Source organism: Cyprinus carpio, chromosome A11, assembly GCF_018340385.1.
Source record: "Cyprinus carpio isolate SPL01 chromosome A11, ASM1834038v1, whole genome shotgun sequence".
Classification (NCBI taxonomy): Eukaryota; Metazoa; Chordata; class Actinopteri; order Cypriniformes; family Cyprinidae; genus Cyprinus; species Cyprinus carpio.
The window spans coordinates 20,946,721-20,966,987 of NC_056582.1; the positions used below are offsets into that span (position 1 = coordinate 20,946,721).

General features: G+C 38.8%; 1 pseudogene; it reads right to left on the bottom strand.

Moving 5' to 3' along the window:
• Positions 1-1,211: 1,211 nt before the first annotated feature.
• The window catches only part of LOC109062863, a 31,232-nt pseudogene continuing 12,176 nt past the window's right edge, over positions 1,212-20,267 (bottom strand).

Here is a 20,267-nt window from a genome sequence, read left to right on the forward strand (position 1 = left end):
CAGTTCATGTGACCGTTTACAGAAACTACAGGTCCAATGTGACTATTTTAACACTGTTAACCCAGCAGCCGATCCGTTAGTCTCTAGTGGAAGCCGCTGCCTGCACACCATAAATAATACAGAGTTCATCACGTCAGTTCAGCTTCGTGACGTGTCTTCAGTCAGTCCTTCAGTTTCTGATGATGATGATGATGATGGTCTGCGGAGCAAATAAACCATCCTTCATCGCCTCTTCCTGGGGTGTCTGCTGTGGCGTGGGGGTCGCATCATCTGGAGTGACATCATACTATTTGACTCTAGACATGATGGTGTGTGTGTGTGTGGTGTGTGTGAGAGAGAGAGAGTGTGTGTGTGTGTGTGATGTGTGTGTGAGATTAAGAGTGTGGGTCGTGTGTGTCGACACTCAGTTGTGGTGTGTGCTATGTTGTGTGTGTGTGTGGGATGTAAGATGTGTGTGTGCGTGTGTTTCGTATTTGAATGGAGAAGCAGATGCCAAGATAGCGCGAAGAGGTGTGTGTCTGAGTGTGTTTGTCGAGAGGAGATGTGTTGTGTGTGTTTGCGTGTTGTGTGATGTGGTCGAGGTGGCTGATGTGTGTGGTGTGTGTGGTGTCTGTGGGGTGTGTGTGTGATGTGTGGGGTGCATGTGTGTGAAACGTTTGGGGTTTGTGTGTGTGGCGTGAATGTTGCGGAGGCGTGGTTGTGTGTGTGTGTCGTGTGTGTGTGGGTCTGTGAGTGTGTTCCTCCTGTGAATGTGGTGTGTCAGTGTGTGGTGTGTGTGTTGCGAGTGCATGTGGTGTTGTTGTGTGTGTTGTGTCTGGGAGTGTGTGTGTGTGTGTGAGGCGTGTGTGTGTGCGGGTGGTCTGTGAGTGTGTGTGTGTGTGTGTGTGTGTGCCGCGTTGCATGTGTGTGTGGTGTGTGTGTGTGTGTGTCTGTTGTGTGTGGTGTTGGTGTGGTGCGCGTGCATGTGTGTGGTGTGTGTGTGTGGTATGTGTCTGTGAGTGTGTGTGTGTGTGTGTGTGTTGTGCGGCGTGCTGTGTGTGTTGTGTGGGTGTGTGTGTGTGTGTGTGAGTGTGTGTGTGTCTGTGTGTGTCTGTGTGTGTGTGTGTTCAGTTTCCTGGTTTGATCAGATTTACCAGAGAATAACTAAAGAGGACTAAAACTGAAGGAGAGTGGTGTCTGTGTGAGCAGGAGCATGCGGACGGTGATTACGATTACAAGATGAAGACGATGGTGTCGGTCGCTCCGCTCAGAGTTGTGAGGAGGTGGAGAAGCCCAGCTTCAGTTGTGTTACTGGTTTGAACATCTGAAAAACAAGACAGACGAAGACGTGATTCAACACGCTACCGTCAGCAGAGAAGCAAACGCTCTCCTTCGCTGCGCTCACACCCCTACAGACATCCTGCAAAATGTTTAATGATTCTACCAACATAAGAGATCAGACAAAAAATAAATGAGGGACCCGGAGGATGCAACTAATACAAAAGCTTTAAACAGCAGCGGGCACACTCCAGAAGAAATAAGAGCGGAAAGAGCCGGGGGATGAAAACTTTTGAAACAGGATGATGACGTGTCCATTTTTCTGATTTAAGTCTTCTGGGCAACGTGTAAATATTGCCTGCTAGTTTCTGAAGGGCAGTGCTGAATGAAAAACATATGATATTTAAACAAACTAAGAAACAATTACACATCATCATCATCATCATCATCATCATCATCATACTGTTCAAAAGTTTTCACACCCCCCGGCTCTTAATGCATCGTGTTTCCTTTTTGTTACACAGACCATGCTCTGGTAGATCTCTCTCTCTATACTTCTGAATGAAATAAATGTGTTTAATGGCATTCTCAGTAAGTTTTGAAACCTACATGCTGAATTCAGTTTTCACAAAAATACATTTCATACGAGACTGAAAAGATTCTGTATGATTGGAAGACTGTTCACATGAACATTCAAGCAGGTTTTCTGGACGTCCCACAGTCAAGTTTTAGTTTCTTTTAATCTGTCTAATATGCTCTGACGCCTCGGTGTCTCCAATCTGCTCATAGGTGATGGTGAGAGCTGGACGGATGGAGCGGTCACCTCACTGGGGATCCGGAGTCTGATAGTGGTTGAGGACGGTCAGAACCTCCGGCGTGGGTCCCTTACTGTCGACTCCAGCAGGCCGGGGGAGATGGTCTTTGAGCTGGCTTGCAGATCCAAACAGGTCAGAGACACTGATCAGCTCAAGCGGCTCGAGAGAACACACATCAGCTCGGTGTCAGGGCTGGGAACTCAGACTCACGTTTGGCGTCAAACACTTTGTATTTGATGAAAATCCTGGCGACGTCGTGTTCTGTGCATAACTGTGAAACAACAGAGGAGCGTGAGTGCGATTCAACAGAAGACGCCACATTCTCCTGACCTCAGCTACTTATAAAAAACTATAATCTGACCCTAACCACTGTCTGTGTTAACAATGAAAACAACAACAACTATGCTGGCGCCTGATTGGCCGAGGCTCACCCGCTGCAGGTCGTCCTCGCTGATGCAGGGCGGCAACGTTGTAGAAGTGCAGCACACAGGAGGGCGGCTGGATGATGTTCTTGGACGCCTGGCCGGCGCTGGTGAAGCGGTTGTTACGCGTCATAGCGAAAGTCCTTATATAGCTGCTGGAGCCGTCCTCCAACTCAAACACCTGACTGGGGATGACGGCGTGCTGCTTCGACACGCTACACACACACACACACACGACAGAGAACATGTTACTGTGACTACAGGAGGCCAGCCAATCAGACTGGAGCATGGGACTCGTTTGAGCTGCAGCGTGTGAACTGAGTGACTCATGAAGCATAGAGTCCATCTCAATCCCATGAGCCTCTGCTGCAGATCATCTGAAGCTCAAACGCTCAGATAACGCTCTCAACGTTTCAACGTGACTGATAATCTGTGAGCATCCTCTAAAAATTTGTACAAAAGTAATGCATCTTCATTTTTTATAATTGGAGACTAAATTACGACAACAACAATGTCAGATGTTTAGTGTACTGCAGTACAAACTGCAATATTTGACAAAATAATCAAAATATAATTTTTTTATCAAGTTGTGCTTGACATCCTTTTAAAATAAAAACTGAAACACCTAAAAAAGATTCAATAATTTGTTTACCTGCATGTCATGTGACCATTAACTGTGAACTTGCTACTAACTTGCAGAACTAACGTGCTGATGAATTCATGAAATATTACATTTTAATATTAAAACAACTGGTATGAGCTTGTGTGTGTGTTTTTGTAAGTGTGTATGAGCTTTTGTATTTGTAGTGTGTGTGTGTGTGTGTGTGTGTGTGTGAGTGTGTGTGAGTGTGTGCGTGTGTTAGAGTGTGTGTGTGTGTGTGTGTGAGTGTGCTGTGTGTGTGGTGTGGGTGTGAGTGTGACGTGTGTATGTGTGTGAGTGTGTATGGTGTGTGAGTGTGTGCGTGTGCACGCATTTAAATTTGTGTGTGTGTGTGGTGTGTGGGGTGTGTGAGTGTGTGTGAGTGATGTGTGTGTGTGTGTGTGTGTGTGTGTGTGTGAGGTGTGTGTGTGTTGTGTGTGTGAGTGTGTGTGTGTGTGTGTGTGTGTGTGTGTGTGTGTGGTGTGTGAGTGTGTGTGTGTGTGTGTGTGTGTGGTGGTGTGTGTGTGTGTGTGTGTGTGTTGTGTGTGTGTGTGTGGTGGTGTGTGAGTGTGTGTGTGTGAGTGTGTGTGTGTGTGTGAGTGTGTGTGAGTGGTGTGTGTGTGTGAGTGTGTGTGGGTGTATGTGTGGTGTGTGTGTGAGTGTGTGTGTGTGTGTGAGATGTGTGTGTGTGTGTGTTGTGTGAGTGTGAGTGAGTGTGAGGTGTGTTGTGTGTGGTGGTGTGTGTGAGTGTTGTGTGTGTGGTGTGCGTGTGTGTGAGTGTGTGTTGTGTGTGAGTGTGTGTTTGTGAGTGTGTGTTGTGTGTGTGGTGTGTGTGTGTGTGTGTGTTGTGTGTTGTGTGTGTGTGTGTGTGTGTGTGTGTGGTGTGTGGTGTGTGTGTGTGTGTGTGTGTGTGTGTGAGTGGTGTAGTGTTGTGTTTTGTTGAGTGTGTTGTGAGTGAGTGTGTGTGTGTGTGTGTGTGTGCGTTGTGGTCTGGTGTGTGTGTGTGTGTGTGTGTGGTGTGAGTGTGTGTGTGAGTGTGTGTGTGTGTGTGAAGTGAGTGTGTGTGTGTGTTGTGTGTGTGTGTGAGTGAGTGTGTGTGTTGTTGTGTGTGTGTGTGTGGGTGTGTGTGTGTGTGTGTGAGTGTGTTGTTATGTGAGTGTGTGTGTGTGTGTGGTGTGTGTGTGTGAGTGTGTGTGTGTGTGTTGTGAGTGTGTGTGTGTGTGTGAGTGTGTGGGTAGTGAGTGTTGTGTGTGTGTGCGTGTGTTGTGTGTGTGAGTGTGTGTGTGTGGGTGAGTGTGTTGTGTGTTTGTGAGTGAGTGTGTGTGTGTGTGTGTGTGTGTGTGTGGTGAGTGTGTGTGTGTTGTGAGTGTGTGTGAGTGAGTGTGTGTGTGTGTGTGTGTGTGTGTGTGTGTGTGTGTGTGTGTGTGTGTGTGTGTGGAGTGTGTGTGAGTGAGTGGTGTGTGTGTGGTGTGTGTGTGATGTGGTGTGTGTGTGTGTGTGTGGTGTGTGTGTTGTGTGTGTGTGTGTGTGTGTGTGTGTGTGTGTGTGTGTGTACGTGTTTGTGTATGTGTATGTGTGTGTGTGTGCTCACCAGACGTTGAGGCGTTTGCTGAACACCTTGATGCTGTTGAGGTGTGTGATTGCTCTGTCGACTGCGTACTCATCACCCATCTCTACTAGAGCCGTGCCCGGGACGCTCTCATGAACTTCACCTGCACACACACACACACACACACACACACTCACACATTTATTCTTTGAGACTTTCCAAAGACTTTATCTACAGCTAGTTATAAGCAGTGTTGGGGAAACATTACAATTTAAAGTAATGAATTACAATTGCATTATGTTACATTTCCTTTTTTTAGTAAATTGAAGAAGTAATCTGATCAAAAATGTATTTACTTTATTTTATACTGTTTTTACAAATAAAGGTGGTTTGCAGTTATTATAATTAAATGAAATTAAAACAATGAAAATAATTTTATTACCTGAAACAAAATAAACTTAAAAAAAAATTAAATATATTACCCAAAAAAAAATAAACCATAACCTAAATTAAATTAAAATATTTTTAAAAAACTTCAAATTCAGCAATTAGCCAAATCAACATTTCTAATACAAATTAAAACCATGTAGTCATAAAAAATAAAAACTTATAAAAATAACAACAAAATGTCTTTAAGTTAAACTAAAAAGAAAATGGAAAATATAAAAATGTAAAACTAACAGAAATGACAAAAACACACACAAAAAAGACTTAAACTTTAATTGAAAATATAAAAAAAAAAACTAACAAAAAACCAAAAACCTTTAAAATTAAGAGGAATATAGGAAATAGGGAAAAAATAATATAAATGATAGTACCTAAGTTACACTAGAGTAACAGTAGAGTAACAGTAGAGTAACAGTAGAATAACAGTAGAGTAACAGTAGAGTAACAGTAGAATAACAGTAGTACACACACAGGTTAAGCTCTCACACTGCAGTGCAGTATGTTCACTGTGCAGTGAATGTCAGTCATCTGCTCTGAACTCGCTTTACCTTCTCGATGTTTCCGTAGAGACAGAAGAGGTTGAAGATGCGAGTGCAGTTCATCTTGGCGGGATGCAGGCCGCTCACCATGGCGACGGAGCTGGAGGCGTGGCTCATGTATGAGGATGTCTGGGGCAGCTGGATACGTCACCACCTCCGGTACATCATGAGAGCTGCGCTTGAAGCGGTTATTACCGGGCAGCGGCAGCAGGGGGAGCGTGAGAGCTTGCACGCGCACACACACACACACACACACAGACCGTTATCTAACACTTCAGGCCTTAATAAACCTATCAAAGTTGTATTATAATATACTGCTTTAGCTGTTTGTTTAAATCAGTGTCGTGATAGTGACTGACCATATCCGTTATCACTGTACGAGGATGGATGTTCTCCCCAGGATGGCCTGCCGCTGTCGGCCTTTACCACGCTCTACAGGGAAACACATTCAACAACACACACACACCGACTGTCAATACACCCACATTTAACACCGGTATTTTAAAAACATTCACTATGAGAGCACAACAGACAAACATGATCCTGAAGAACAATGAAGATCTGTTTAATATCATTAACATCCCTCACTTCACACGAAAGAATGTGTTGTGTGTGTCCTGCATGAAAAATCATAATACAGTCATTTGTCTTAATATTTTTGATATACAGTTTATATATATATATATATGTTTTTTTTTTAAATCCAAAATAAAATAAAAAGGTAAAAAAACATTTTTTACTCAGAAAAAGAAATTGCTAGTAAATTACCACAATTAATTACAAAGAAATAGTCAGTGAATTGAACTCTTTTTTTTTAAACATTTTACACATTTTTTTTAATTTTTATAAACTTTTAAAAATTTTTGAAGAAAGCTCAAATAAAGTCAAATGTTTTTTTTTAAAATTGTCGCTCCAATATTTTTACAGTGAACCAGATATTAAATACTTCCCAAAAACATACTGAAATTTAGATAATTAAATATAATTTAAATATTATTTTCTGCATTTCTGCAAAACAAAATGCAAAACATCTTGAAAGAAAACTAAGTATTTTTAAAGACCATTACTGTATGTAAAATTTAGTTCTGCATTTCTGCAGCTCAAACAGCAGAGCATTGTGTTCACAACACCAAGATCCAGGGTTTGATTCCCCAAAAATAAATGCCAGAAGTGATTCAATGCAGTTTAAATCAGTTTGCATAGAAGCATTCTGCCAAATGCATAAAAGTAAATGCAATTTCTTTTTCTGACATGTTCTATCTGAAAATAAAAGCAGTCGACTTAAGGCCATTTGCAATATTACATTCACTTTCACAGGTCACTGAACCAAAACGAAACAGACAAGCGCTGGACGCCTCGTAAAGGTGAAAGAGGAAAATAAAAAGCCATTCAGAATCACCCCTGTACATACTGAGAGACAGACAGAGAGAGAGACGGGCAAGAAATAAAAGGCTTTGGGAAATTAGGCTGGATTTCAACCGTAATCCTCTTTAGATGAAGCCAGAAAAACAGACAATCAGACATTCAGAAGAAAATAAAAAATACCAGGTGCTTTTTAAACCAGCCAAAGAAGCTTAAACAGAGACCGAGTTAGAGAATCACTGGAAAACACACTTCAGAGATCACACACCACATGCGTGAATAAGAGCACTAGAGCACTGAATAAGAAGCATGGTTTGTGTGTGTGGGACTGAACACACAGGCGTGTGTATCTGTCTCTGTCGGCCGTGCGGGAGGAACTCATGCGCAGCCGTGATAATTGCTAAAAAATGAGCAGTTAGAGGCAGGAAGTGTTTGGCACTGCTGCTGGCTCCGTCTTCAGAGGGGCTCATGGGATTTCAGCTCAATGTGACCTTCAGATATCAGCTGAGCCTCCTCACATACTGACAGCAGAAATATAACGCACGGATGAGGACGTAAACACACAAGAGCTGCACATTCAGCCAAACAGAGGGAGATCAGACTGCCAGGACTACAAATACAGCCGAAACTCTTAAAACACTCACTCAGTTTCTATGTGCTTTGCCATTTTTGTAAATAAAAATATGGGACATTTTAGCAAAAAAAATACATCAAACATTTGTAAATATAAAATATATTTATATTTATTCAAAAATTCAAAGATAAATATAATTGCAAGTAAACAGACTGCAAAATTAGCGTAAATTACTATTTTAAAAACTGTGTACAAATCTGAAAAGTTCTGAAAAAAAAGGGGTCCAGATTATGCCATGTTACAATTTTTAAAACTAATGTGAAAACAAGGTTGCATGCAAAATATAGGACACTGATAAATATTACATTTCGGTTTTTTTTTTTGTTTTCAATTTTTGTTTGTTTTTAGCTAATTTATTTATAGTAGTTTTCTTCCACATTAATATTCAATTATTTATGTTAACACTGTAAAATTTAAGTAATTAAAATAATTTTAATGTTAGACAGTAAAATATGAAACATATCTGTTGGTTTCTCTTAAGTGTCTTTCATTCTTAAGACAACACGCTACAGATGAATATGTTTAAAATTAAACTAACAGATATCACCATACTTCAGCTGATTAATCACAGTACAATGAGGACAATTGTACGTATTACAATTTTTCTAAAATGTTATGTTTGAATATGCAAACAAGGCATTGTTTAACTATATATGCATTCATTTGCATAGATTTCCAGAACATAAATTAATTTAATATATGTTTTATTGATAGATGCAGTACAACTATAAATGGGTGTGTTTTCTTTCCACTTCATAATACGTTATCTTTAAATAATAGTATCTGTAAATAAGATTATTCATATCTTTTAAAACAGTTTTTTCTCCACTTCAGCAGCTCTTACATACAGCAAACTTATTCCTCTCTATATTCTGAAGATTTTTACTGAGGGGATTTTGGATTTCTCTTTTTATCACGCCATAAATCAGAAAATACTGTCAATAGACAACAAAACCTTTTTAGGAATTAAATGTTGTATAAATCAGTGTGACTGATATATTCACAATTCCCTCAGTAAAAACCATCAGAAATAGAGAGGAATTAAACTCTAAGTTTTGGTGTTTGTTAAGTGCTGCTGAAGTAGAGGAGAAAACTTTTAAAGATATGTAACGCCAGTGAAATCTACAGATGCAAATATATAAAGTGTAATAGAAAACTCTTGAATGTGTATTTTGGGTGTTTTCTTTCCACTATTCTGAAATGTTATGGAAGCAAAATTAACTAAAATCTCAAAATTGACCAGAACATAAAAAATCCACTGGTTTTGTCTGTAGTGTCTCATCTTATTACTCTTTATATAGTTGCATCTGTAGTTTTCAATCCCAATACATAACTTTAAAAGTTTTTTTCTCCACTTCTGCAGCACTTACAAACACCAAACTTTTACAGTTTTATTACTATCTATATTCTGAAGTTTTTATAGAAGGGATTTTTGATTTCTCTTTTTATCGCTCCATAAATCAGAAAATACTGTCAACAGACAGAAAACAAACACATTTTCACCATGTTTTAGGAATAAAATGTTGTATAAATCAGTGTGAATGATATATTCACAATCCCCTCAGTAAAAACCTTCAGAATATAGAGAGGAATAAAACTGTTAAGTTTGGTGTATGTAAGTGCTGCTGAAGTGGAGGAGAAAACTTTTAAAGATATGGACTGAAACTGAACTGTACAGACACAATAGCCAAAGTGCAACAAAATAAATGCTTAAATGTGTATTTTGGATACACAGAAGACATATAATTCTACTAAATTTGATCAATGCATGAAAAAACAATGTCCTACAGTGTTAAAAAAGTCATGTTAATATTCATAATTTGGTATAAGCCTACAGCTGACAGCAATCAGGCTCCGCGTGTCTGAAGGAGATCTGAGCTTCTTCCATCACATTTCTAATTCTACAAAGTGCTGACGGAAAGTACAGAACGCTGAGAGCACCGGAATAAAGCGAGACAGACAGGAGGATAAAGAGAGGAAGAGACGTTTAACACAGAGGGTACTGAAGCGTGTTTCATTAAATTCTCGGATGAATGTCTTAACATTAGCGTGAGTTCAGCTCGCGCTCTTATCTTCAGTCAATAACGAAGCAGCACTGAGAAACGCTGAGCAGCCCTTCAATCTGGAGCCGATCGATGGCTGAACGCTGCTGTTCGCCGCTGATAACTCTGTTTACGCCGCGTTTGAGCCGCTGTCCGGCTAACACACAAACACGCGTGACTAAAACGCTTCCGTCCAGACGCCTGAGCACCACACTGCATTATGGGCTGTCTGTTCCTGGAAGACACTGTAAGAACCTCCCACAAGACCCTAGCAACGCCTAGCAACCGCTCCGCACAGGTGAAACCTGCACGCTCACATGATGTGGGAGTTTGAGCTGAAACATATGCGCACCTCTGCAGGTAAATCAAACTGAAGCTTCATACACCCACATCTGACACAGCAAAACAACCTGACCAGATATTACAAAGATCAGAGATTCTTCAGCATAAAACACACATATACATCAGATGTCACTGCTGAAAACCTGCAATCAAAATCACATGAACTAACCAGAAGGGCTCAAAACACACAATCACACACCAGATGTGCCATTTCTCATAGACAGTTCAGATATTTAATGAGATCTCAACAATGCCTCAAAACAAGTCTGCAAACACATCAAAGATCTCAATATAAACGCCGACGTTTCTTATCAAATAAACTGGGTTGCTGTTCACACTAGTTATAGAGATCTAAATCAATCTTTTTTTAACTAAAAGGAGAAGTAATTTAAATTTGTTATTGAACTCTGAAGAACATTCAGTTCTTTTATCTGGATGCATTCAAACGTGATGGCCATCATATTTTTGTTTTATTATTATTATTTTTTAAGTTTTTATATAAAAATATTGATAAAATATTTAAAAAGTCATGGAAAATAATAAAATGCATGCACATTTCTATAACAAATATACGTTTATCTAGTAATGTCAATCTCTAAATATATGTTCTTGAGTAGAATTTACTGAGAAATTGCCATTTGTGAGTTAATCACAAACAAGTGGAGGTCACATATGACCGCTTAACATTTAGTTACAAAAATAATTCCAAATTAATAATTTTAATTTAAATATAATTATTATGTATTGACAGTTTCCTAATTTTGGTAAATAAAACAGTCTGAGAACAAGCAGTCAAAGTGTTTCAGGTTAAACTGAACTGCATTTGGGTCTGCTTTCATTCCTTCTCCTGAGAGTCTCCTAAAGAGTAACCAGTGAGACCACACACACACACACACACACACACTCGTACCTCGGCGCAGCAGGAAGGGTTTGGTGTAGTCCAAGCTGTCGTTGTCGTTTCTGATGACGTTGAGGCGTGAGGGCTAGAATGAGAGAGCACAACGGCACTGCATGTGTGTTAGATCCAGCGCTGTGTGAGTGTGTGTGTGAGTGTGTGTGTGTGAACGCTGCACATTTACCCGAGCGTATTCGATTTTCAGCGTGCAGCAGCCAGCATAGATGTCAGCCCCATTGAGGGCCGCTTTGGCCTTCTGAGCGTTCTGGATGGATTCAAACGTGACGGCCGTCAAGGAAAAACTCGACAACACATAAAACACAACACTGAATGTCGTGCTTGACAGCACACGCATAAGTATCAGACAACTGGGGCTGATGGGAGTTCAGACACGCGGGTAAACAGCATGTAAACGATCTGCTGAAGCTCCCGGTGGAACACGGTCGTCACGTTAGTGCCTCGTTACTGTGTGTTGCCGGGATACATGCATATTTAATGAGTGTGTCTAATGTGTGTCTGGGGAGTGTGAACGCACATTCAAAAGCACAAGCTTAACTCAAAAAAACCAAACTCATTTCAAATGTAGTAATTAAATAAGATTAGTAGAAAATCAATCCATAATCATCGTGTATCTAGCATCTGACCAATCAAAAATCCCTAAAAACTAAACTCAAAAATCATACTTAAATAATTTTTTTCACCAGTAATTCTGCTCGATCGTTCAAAATCACTCCCTCTATGGAGAAAGTGAACAGGATTTGTGCTTCCCGATCCAGACCGTGACGCTCTGTTTAGTGAATGTTATATTAGAAAATGTGAGCGTGAGCAGCAGAAGGATATTCCACCATGGCCTGGATCCCATTCCTCTTGAAGATCACGATCCGCAGCACGTTTCCGATCGGGTTACAGACTGTGTACAAAACATCCTAAAGAAGAAGAGCAGAAGCTGTTGAGAGCGTCCCGTCGGGAGGCTGATGTGAGTGAGGAGACGGGGTTTACCGTAGTGATGGGGTACAGCGGGTTCTGGATGGACAGCAGCAGCACTTTGTTTTCCCGCTGTTGGGGTCGTCGGCGTTGGTGGGCCGCGTTGATGCGTTTGCTGGTGGAGTAGTTGAAGTAGGCCTGCTGTCCGGCGATGTAGACGGGCTCCTGCGAGCCACACGCCACGCAGCGGTCAGCGCTCTGAACCTCCTCGAACTCCACCAGAGCCTGCCGCTTGAACGGCATCATCATCACGTAACTGCAGGAGAGCAGCAGGACCCTCATCAGAACACAAACTAAAACCAGTTCTGTTACGCTGAATAACACAGTCAACTCAAACAACAACAGCTAACTCATTCATACATAAAAAAATGCAATAAAAAATGCACAACAAAATTACATAAAAAAATTACATTTAAAGGGAAAACAGAAAATGTAAAAATAAAAATCTAATTCAAAATATGATATCTAAAACAAAAAAAAAAAATACATTAACATAAAACTTACTTTTAACTGATTTTATTTCAGCTAGTTGCCAAGGCAACATTTTGTTTAATTTGATGTACTAAATTAACTAAAACTAAATCAACCTGTAAGCTAAAACTAATAAATATTTTTTTTTATATAAATGACAAAAACAGTCAACAATTTAAAAGCTGAATTTATTTTAAAGTAAAAATAATAAATATTAAAATAAAATTTAATTCTAAATATTGACAAAACTATAATATTATAATATAACTAAAAACCATAAAAATACCTGAAATAAAACAAAAACTAAAAAAAAAACAAAAAAAAAAAAAAAAAAAAAAAAAAACTAAAAAAAACAAAAAAAAATAAAAAACCATTTATATATATTCCATTAAATTATAATAATAATAATGACTTAATTTAGTAACAAAATTATAAAAGCTTTAACCAAAATTAAAGTGAAAATACAAAAATAAAATTGAACTGCAAAATACTAACAAAAACTACAATATTATCTCAATGATGCTAAAATATCACTGATTGATTTAAAAAAAAAAAATCCCTTATGTGCAGCAATTTAAATTATTATATACAGCTCAGTTTTTATTTGACTTATACACTGATTATAAAATAAACTTTATTGTTGTTTTTAGTTTTGCTAAATGAAAACTTTGGTTTTGGCAAGGAAATTAATTTCAGCGCATCACTAATACACTAATAATTTGAACAATAAAAAAACAGCATCAAATATTAATGAAACTAACAAGAAATCTTCAAATCAGTTCATGAAGGGATCGTTGGACTGAACTGAAAGATTCAAATGTTATTGCTGTCACACTCAATCTGTGGTCACGAGATTCACTCATCAGACTATAAATACACTCATATGACCTCCATTCATGTCCCCCAGACACACACACACACACACACTTCCTGTTCCTGTGCATCTGAGCTGAGCTGAGCTGAGGTCAAACACACGCACGTGTTCAGATCTCCCCATGATCCTCTCTGAGCTTCAGTGAGTGTAAACGTCAGAAAAGAATCGAACGCAGGACCTGATGAAGCTTCAGTTACAGAATTATTACTCAGTCGACAGAGACTTTCATGTGGTGTGATGAACGTGAAGCTCAGAAGTGAAATGCTCTGAACGAATGCTGACCAGCTGAGTCCGGCTGGTCAAAGCCATTATCTGCTCATTCGTTACGAGAGAAGAGCATTCAATGAAACGAATCCCTCTGCTGAATCAAATCAAATGAACGCATCACTTTACCAGATGTTTCCGAATTTCTCCAAGGCCTCGACCAGATCGGCCTCCACCACGGACTCACACAGTCCTCGCACATGGACAACAGGAGACGGAGCGATGCGATGAGCCTCAGAGCCGCTGTCCTGAGAACAGAGAGAGAAAACCAGCTTCATTCAGCAGCAGGTAACGACAGTACAGTACACCATGACACCCTCTGATATCTGCATTCACAGTGACTGTCTCTCACAGCTGAACAAGTTCGTTTGGAGAACTGTGACTAAACCCATTCAGACGAGAGAACAGCCTGTGAGGAAGAGACAGATGAAGGACGTCCTGCTGTGATGATGATGATGTCCACCACACATTCACTACAGGAGAGGACAGGAGAAAACACTGCCATATATACAGCAGAACATCAGAGGGTCAGATGGTCCTGATGCAGCGGCGCCTGTCAATCATCTCATCACTCCTACTGCACCTACAGCAAGACTGAGCGATTTAAAATTTTCTAATTAATGCTTTTATTCAGTAAGGTTGTTACTTGTGTGCACAGGTGAGACCTGAACAGCACACGTTGATATCTGTTTAAACTAAACTCATGTAAACTTTGCCAGTTTAAACATTTAAGAGCCGGAGGACACGCGCATGCGCGCAGTGAGAAGATTTGTACGTGCGCTCATCTGAAGCACGCAAACCCACGTCTCAGAACACGTGCAAATATTAAGCTCTCTCCGAAGTATTTTGTTTAAATGGACAATTTCACACAAAACTATGTCAAAATGCCCGTCTTGGTAAGTATCCTATAGCAGACACAGCCGGCTGAACGTACTGGATCAGTGCATTCTCTTACAGTCTTAAAATTAATCAGCAACAAGAAAGAAATCACTCACTGCTCTTGATTGAATAGCTTTTGTAACTTTAATAAAGATTAATCTTTAATTTATACAGTCAAATATGCAATGCATTTCAGTACTTTATTAAATTTCTGCACCTAAAAACTAATGTTAGACCTACCTAAAAAACTGAAAATCTCTGTTTATTTTATTTGTATCTTTACTTTATTGTATTTATTTGTGCTGTTACTTGTAATTCTTATTTTCTTTATTTTTATTTGACAGTATAGTTTTTCCCTAAACATAGCACACACCAAACGGTACCGAAACCGTGACTCTGAAACTGTGATACAAACCGAACCGTGAGTAAGTTGAACTGTTCCACCCCTAGTTACAACAGATTTCTATTTCAAATAAATGCTGTTCTTTTGAACTTTCTATTCATCTGTGAATCCTGAAAAATAAAATGTATCACAGTTTCCACAAAAATATTGTGCAGCACAACTGTGTTAATAATCATTGATAATAATCAGAAATGTTTCTTGAGCAGCAAATCATCACTCTATTTCATGATTTCTGAAGATCATGTGACACTGAAGACTGGAGTAATGATGCTGAAAATACAGCTGCACATCACAGAAATACATTACACTTTAACAGATATTCACACAGAAAACAGCTGTTTTAGATTCTAATAATATTTCAACATTTTTTACTTAATCTTTGGCTTGAAAATATGTGCTGTTGGTGCAGTTTTATTAGAAACCGGTAAGTATTCTTGTGCTTCAGGGAACAGATAAATTTGTGTATCATACGTATAACTATGATAATACAAGTGTTTCTTTTCAGGAATAGGACCTAAGGGAACCGTATGAAGAAAAACGCTATAGGGCCCAAAACAGAGCCCTGTGGGTCACCACAAGTCAGGAGAACTAGGCCTGTGTGTTATTCTCCTACAGTGACCCAGAAACTTCTGTTTTAAGATACAATTGAAAGCAACTTGGAGCAGTTCCTCTAATGCCCACAACCTGCTCTAACTGAGAAAGAAGAACATGATGGGTCAACTGTGTCAAAGCAGCACTTGCAATCTAAAATTACCAGCACAGCAGATTCACTAGAATCAGAGGTTATTAAAAGATCATTTAAAACTTTTCTCAAAGTTTTCTAACACTCAAGATTAGGGTGAATGAGAGCGTCTCCAGCTGTGGATTGTGGGACAAAAGTGTACTTACTTGCTACACTCTGTGGGTGTCTTTTTTAAAGGTCGGATGACTGCAAGTTCAGGTGGTGCACAAGATGTGTATATATAGATATATAGATATTTATTTTATAGATATATCCGAGCGTGAAGTTTCTAAACACATCATGGAGGGAGAGACAGGAACATGAGGATGAACATGTGTCAGTTAAATCATGCTGTGTCAACACCAGTACTGCCAATATTAGCTGTTTATTTATAAAATCTATCATTTTCATTTTCTCCATTAATTCTCACTTTGAATAACAAGTCAAACATATAAAGGTGCATCTATCTAGAAAAATCAAATGAAGTGAAGCACATGTCCCATGTTTAAAAGCCACACGTGAAACCACACATGCATCTGCATGTTGCTCTTATTTTGCAAGCATCAAACTCTCTTTCCATTTTCTGCTTTGCAAAACTCCTGATTGTTCCGCGACCACAGAGATCAACAGATGAATAGTTTGAACTTTCGTAACAGCACTGCCATCTCAAACCAACCGGCAGGAAAACACCTTCAGTGTTACGCTCCCATGAAATCATGAAGAATGTCTAATAAAAGGACAGAGATGCGCCGCACTGATGTCTGTCATCCTCTTATAGAGCAGTCTGTCTGGATTATTTCTGACAGCTGCTGTCTGTCTCTAACACCCGTCTCACCCTGCAGAATGAAGTGAGAACACAGAGAAACTGTGTCATTTCAGCGACGAGGCCTGATGTCTGTCATTTACTGCATAAAACCTACGAGCGAGTAAATAATGAGGTTTGAGGTGAACTACAAACTTTCAACCCATCAGTGCCAAGAGCATCTGCGGTTGGAAAATGACCTGCAAAAATGCAATGCAACGCTCCTGCTGAAGAATCACATCACAATAGAAAAAACTCTCAAAATAGAGCTTCAAAAACATCAAACCACTTCCACTGCAGACGGATGACGAGCACCTTGAGTCACAAACAAGACAACAGCAAGAGAAACACCAGCGCCATCTTACACACATTCATCTTCAGCCACTGCATTCATGCATTTACTGGGAATCGAACCCCTGACCTTGACGTTGCTGGTGCTGTGCTCTACTCTCTGTGAAAGTACTGATAGTCCGTTAACTCAATTTAAAATGCAGTTATCTGGCCAAAAACATACTATATTGACTGACTTGAAGTGAAAGTTAAAACAAAAACATTTTAAATTTGTACTTCTTCCATTAACAAAAAACAATTAACGTAACCATCCAAAATTCTAATTTAATAAAATAAAAAATACACAATATAAAATAAAAGTATTAATTAAAATCTATTAATATTAATAAAAATTTAAATTGCAAATATCTGGCCAAAAATGGTGAAAATAAAAAGGTACTGTCAAACTTAAAAACTGTAGTTAAGTATTTAAAAAGTAACCTCTCAAAATTATTATTTAACAATATAAATAATACACAATATAAAAATAAAACTATACACAATTAATATAATTTAAATTAAATCATAAAAAAATAAAATTCAAAAAAAAACAAAAAAAAACAAATAAAAACAAAACTAAAGTATTATAAAAAAGAAACAACATCTCAAAATTCATATTTAATAATATGATATACAATATGAAATTATAAAAATATTAAATAAAAAAATTATAGACAAACTATAAATTTAAAATTTATTATTTCAATATTATTAATAGTAAATAAAGTAAAAAATCTGAAATAAATTAATATAAAGTAAATTTAATGATAAATGGTAATGATTACAGTAAATTTTAAATTGTACTGAAATATTAAAGGCAATCACCCAAAAAGAAGTAAGGAGAATGTTGTTTAAGCATTTGAATCATCTGAACGAATCGAATAAAAATGTCTTTGACATTTCAAGTCTTCATACTGTCAGACAGACTTAAACGAAAATGCAACACAGAAGTCAAAAACATTAATCTGTATTGCATGTTTACAGAAAACAACAATTAAATAAAAAAACGTTCTGCAAAAATTCAACAAGCATTTCTTGTGTTGAAATGAAGTTTTAAAAACAGTTTTAAGTACTGTAATTAAGAGTACACATATTCAGTTAAAACTGCATGTGAGTAAAGAATAAATCTACTAAAATAACCCAAAATGATGCTTAAATACAGTGATCAAGTAAAAGTATTCACACCCCTGCTCAAACATAGTTGGTTTTAGTTGTTTGTGTGTATCTGTGTCGTCAGGTCAGATGGGTTTTCCTGTTGGAATCCACACTGATATCACACACCTGACTGCAATTAAACAAATGCATAAACATGTTAATCAGGCAGACAAACGAGCCTCTACGCCAGATACAGGACCCCAATCGCAGGTCACAAAAGATCTATCTACAGTGCCATGTCCAACAGAAAACACTGATGATTAAAAACGCAGCACAGCAGAACAAGCGACACAGAAAGCAGGACACAGAGACACAGAGAAGGTGTTTTCACACCAAAAACAAGACCATCAAACCTCAGAAAACTGAAAGCTGTGAGAACGCAACAAGCACTTAAAATAAAGTTAGTAATGAGTTAAAAGCACTTCAAGTTTCTTCTTCAGAATGTGATTACATAAGAGAACAAAAAAAAGTTTAAACTGCACAAATTCTCAAAATAATATTGATGTATCTGTGTCAGAGCAGACAGTTTCCAACTGGAATCACACTAAGATCATGCTGAGATCAGATTGAGATCAGACTGAGATCAGGCCAAGATCACACTGATATCAACCTTGAGATCAGACTGCGCTCATTGACTGAGATCACCTTGAGATCTGACACAGAGATCAGACTAAGATCACACTGAGATGACCTTGAAATCCAGACTGAGAATCATGCTGAGATCACCTTGAGATTCCGACTGAGATCAGACTGAATCACACATGTGAGATCAGGCCTAAGATCACACTGAGATGACCTTGAAATCAGACTGAGATTACATGCTAAGATCACCTTGAAGATCAGACTGTGAGATCAGCTGAGATCACCTTGAGATCAGACTGAGATCATGCTGAGATCACCTTGAGATCATGCTGAGATCACCTTGAGATCAGACTAAGATCACACTGAGATCATGTTGAGAATCACAACGGATATCATGCTGAGATCACCTTGAGATCACGCAGAGATCTGAGATCATGCTGAGATCACTTGAGATCAGACTAAAATCACACTGAGATCAGACCTTGAAACCAGAGAGATCATGCTGAGATCACCTTGAGATCCGACTGAGATCAGACTGAAGATCACACTGAAATCAGACTGATATCACACCAAGTTCAGGCCAAGATTGGACTACGATCATGTTGAGATCAGGCCAAGACCACATTAACATCAAGCTAAAATCAGATTGAGATCACGCCAAAAATCAGCACTGAGCATCACACAGATATCCTGCTGAGATCAGATTGAGATCAGACCGAGATGCTGAGATCACACTGAGCTCATGCAAAATCACACTGATATCACGACTGATATCAGATTGAGATTACGCTAAGATGAGATCAGATCGAGATCAGAACCATACCAAGATCAGATCATAAAAATCAGACCGAGATCATGCTGAGATCAGACTAAACTGAGATCACACAGCTGAGATCAGATTGAGATCAGACTGAGATCACACAGAAATCAGATGGAAATCAGGCTGAGATCACAGGCTCCACTGACAGTTCGCAGAACCAACAAAGCGTCACACTTGTGCAACACAAACTCCAGCAAATTCCTCCACATCTCTGCAGTCACTATGGTAACACTATAGTTCAAGCATCTCTTCAGGACCGACAGAAGCACACATGCACAGGTCACACAACAATAGTGATGATTCAAACATCACACATTCACTAACTGCTTTAAATGTGGTTAACTGGGATCCTAAATCATTCATTAAGTTTGATTCTCGTGAAAGGCGTGTGTCAGTCTCATCATCATTCGAGCTGCTGAATAGAATACATTTTGCAGTATGTTTCTCAAAGAGTGTGTAATCAGACTAGATTGTGCTGTGAGGAGCCAGTATAAAACACTAATTCCCACTAACTGAAAGTCTAATTCAGAGCATAAAAAATATTAAGTTTAATTATATAATAATATCCATTATAAAAATAAAATATCAATATTATTAGTACACACCCACAGAATGAAAATATATAAATAGCCTAATTCTCATGAACATTGAGGATAAAAGTCAAAACATGATTCACTATTCATGACGCTGTTCTGCTGTCGCTGAACAAATGAACTGAAGGGCATCAAATATCCAGACGCTGCTCACAGCCAAACCAGCGCTCGTCAATATTGAAGTCGGCATGTTATTCAGCAGGAGCGCAGCACTTTAAACAGACTCCAGACTCTTGGAACATGATAACGCTCATGTCAAAGCTTGAGCAGAATATTAGGAAAGTCCTGACAAAAACTCAGAGACCCCCCCCCCCCCCCCTTTTTTTTTTTCATTCATCAAGACATGCATACATAGATTCTAAATGAGCACATACCACAGTTTATGAAATACCCCTACGAACAGTTTGTAAAATAATTATTATCAATGTTGGATACAGTTCATGCA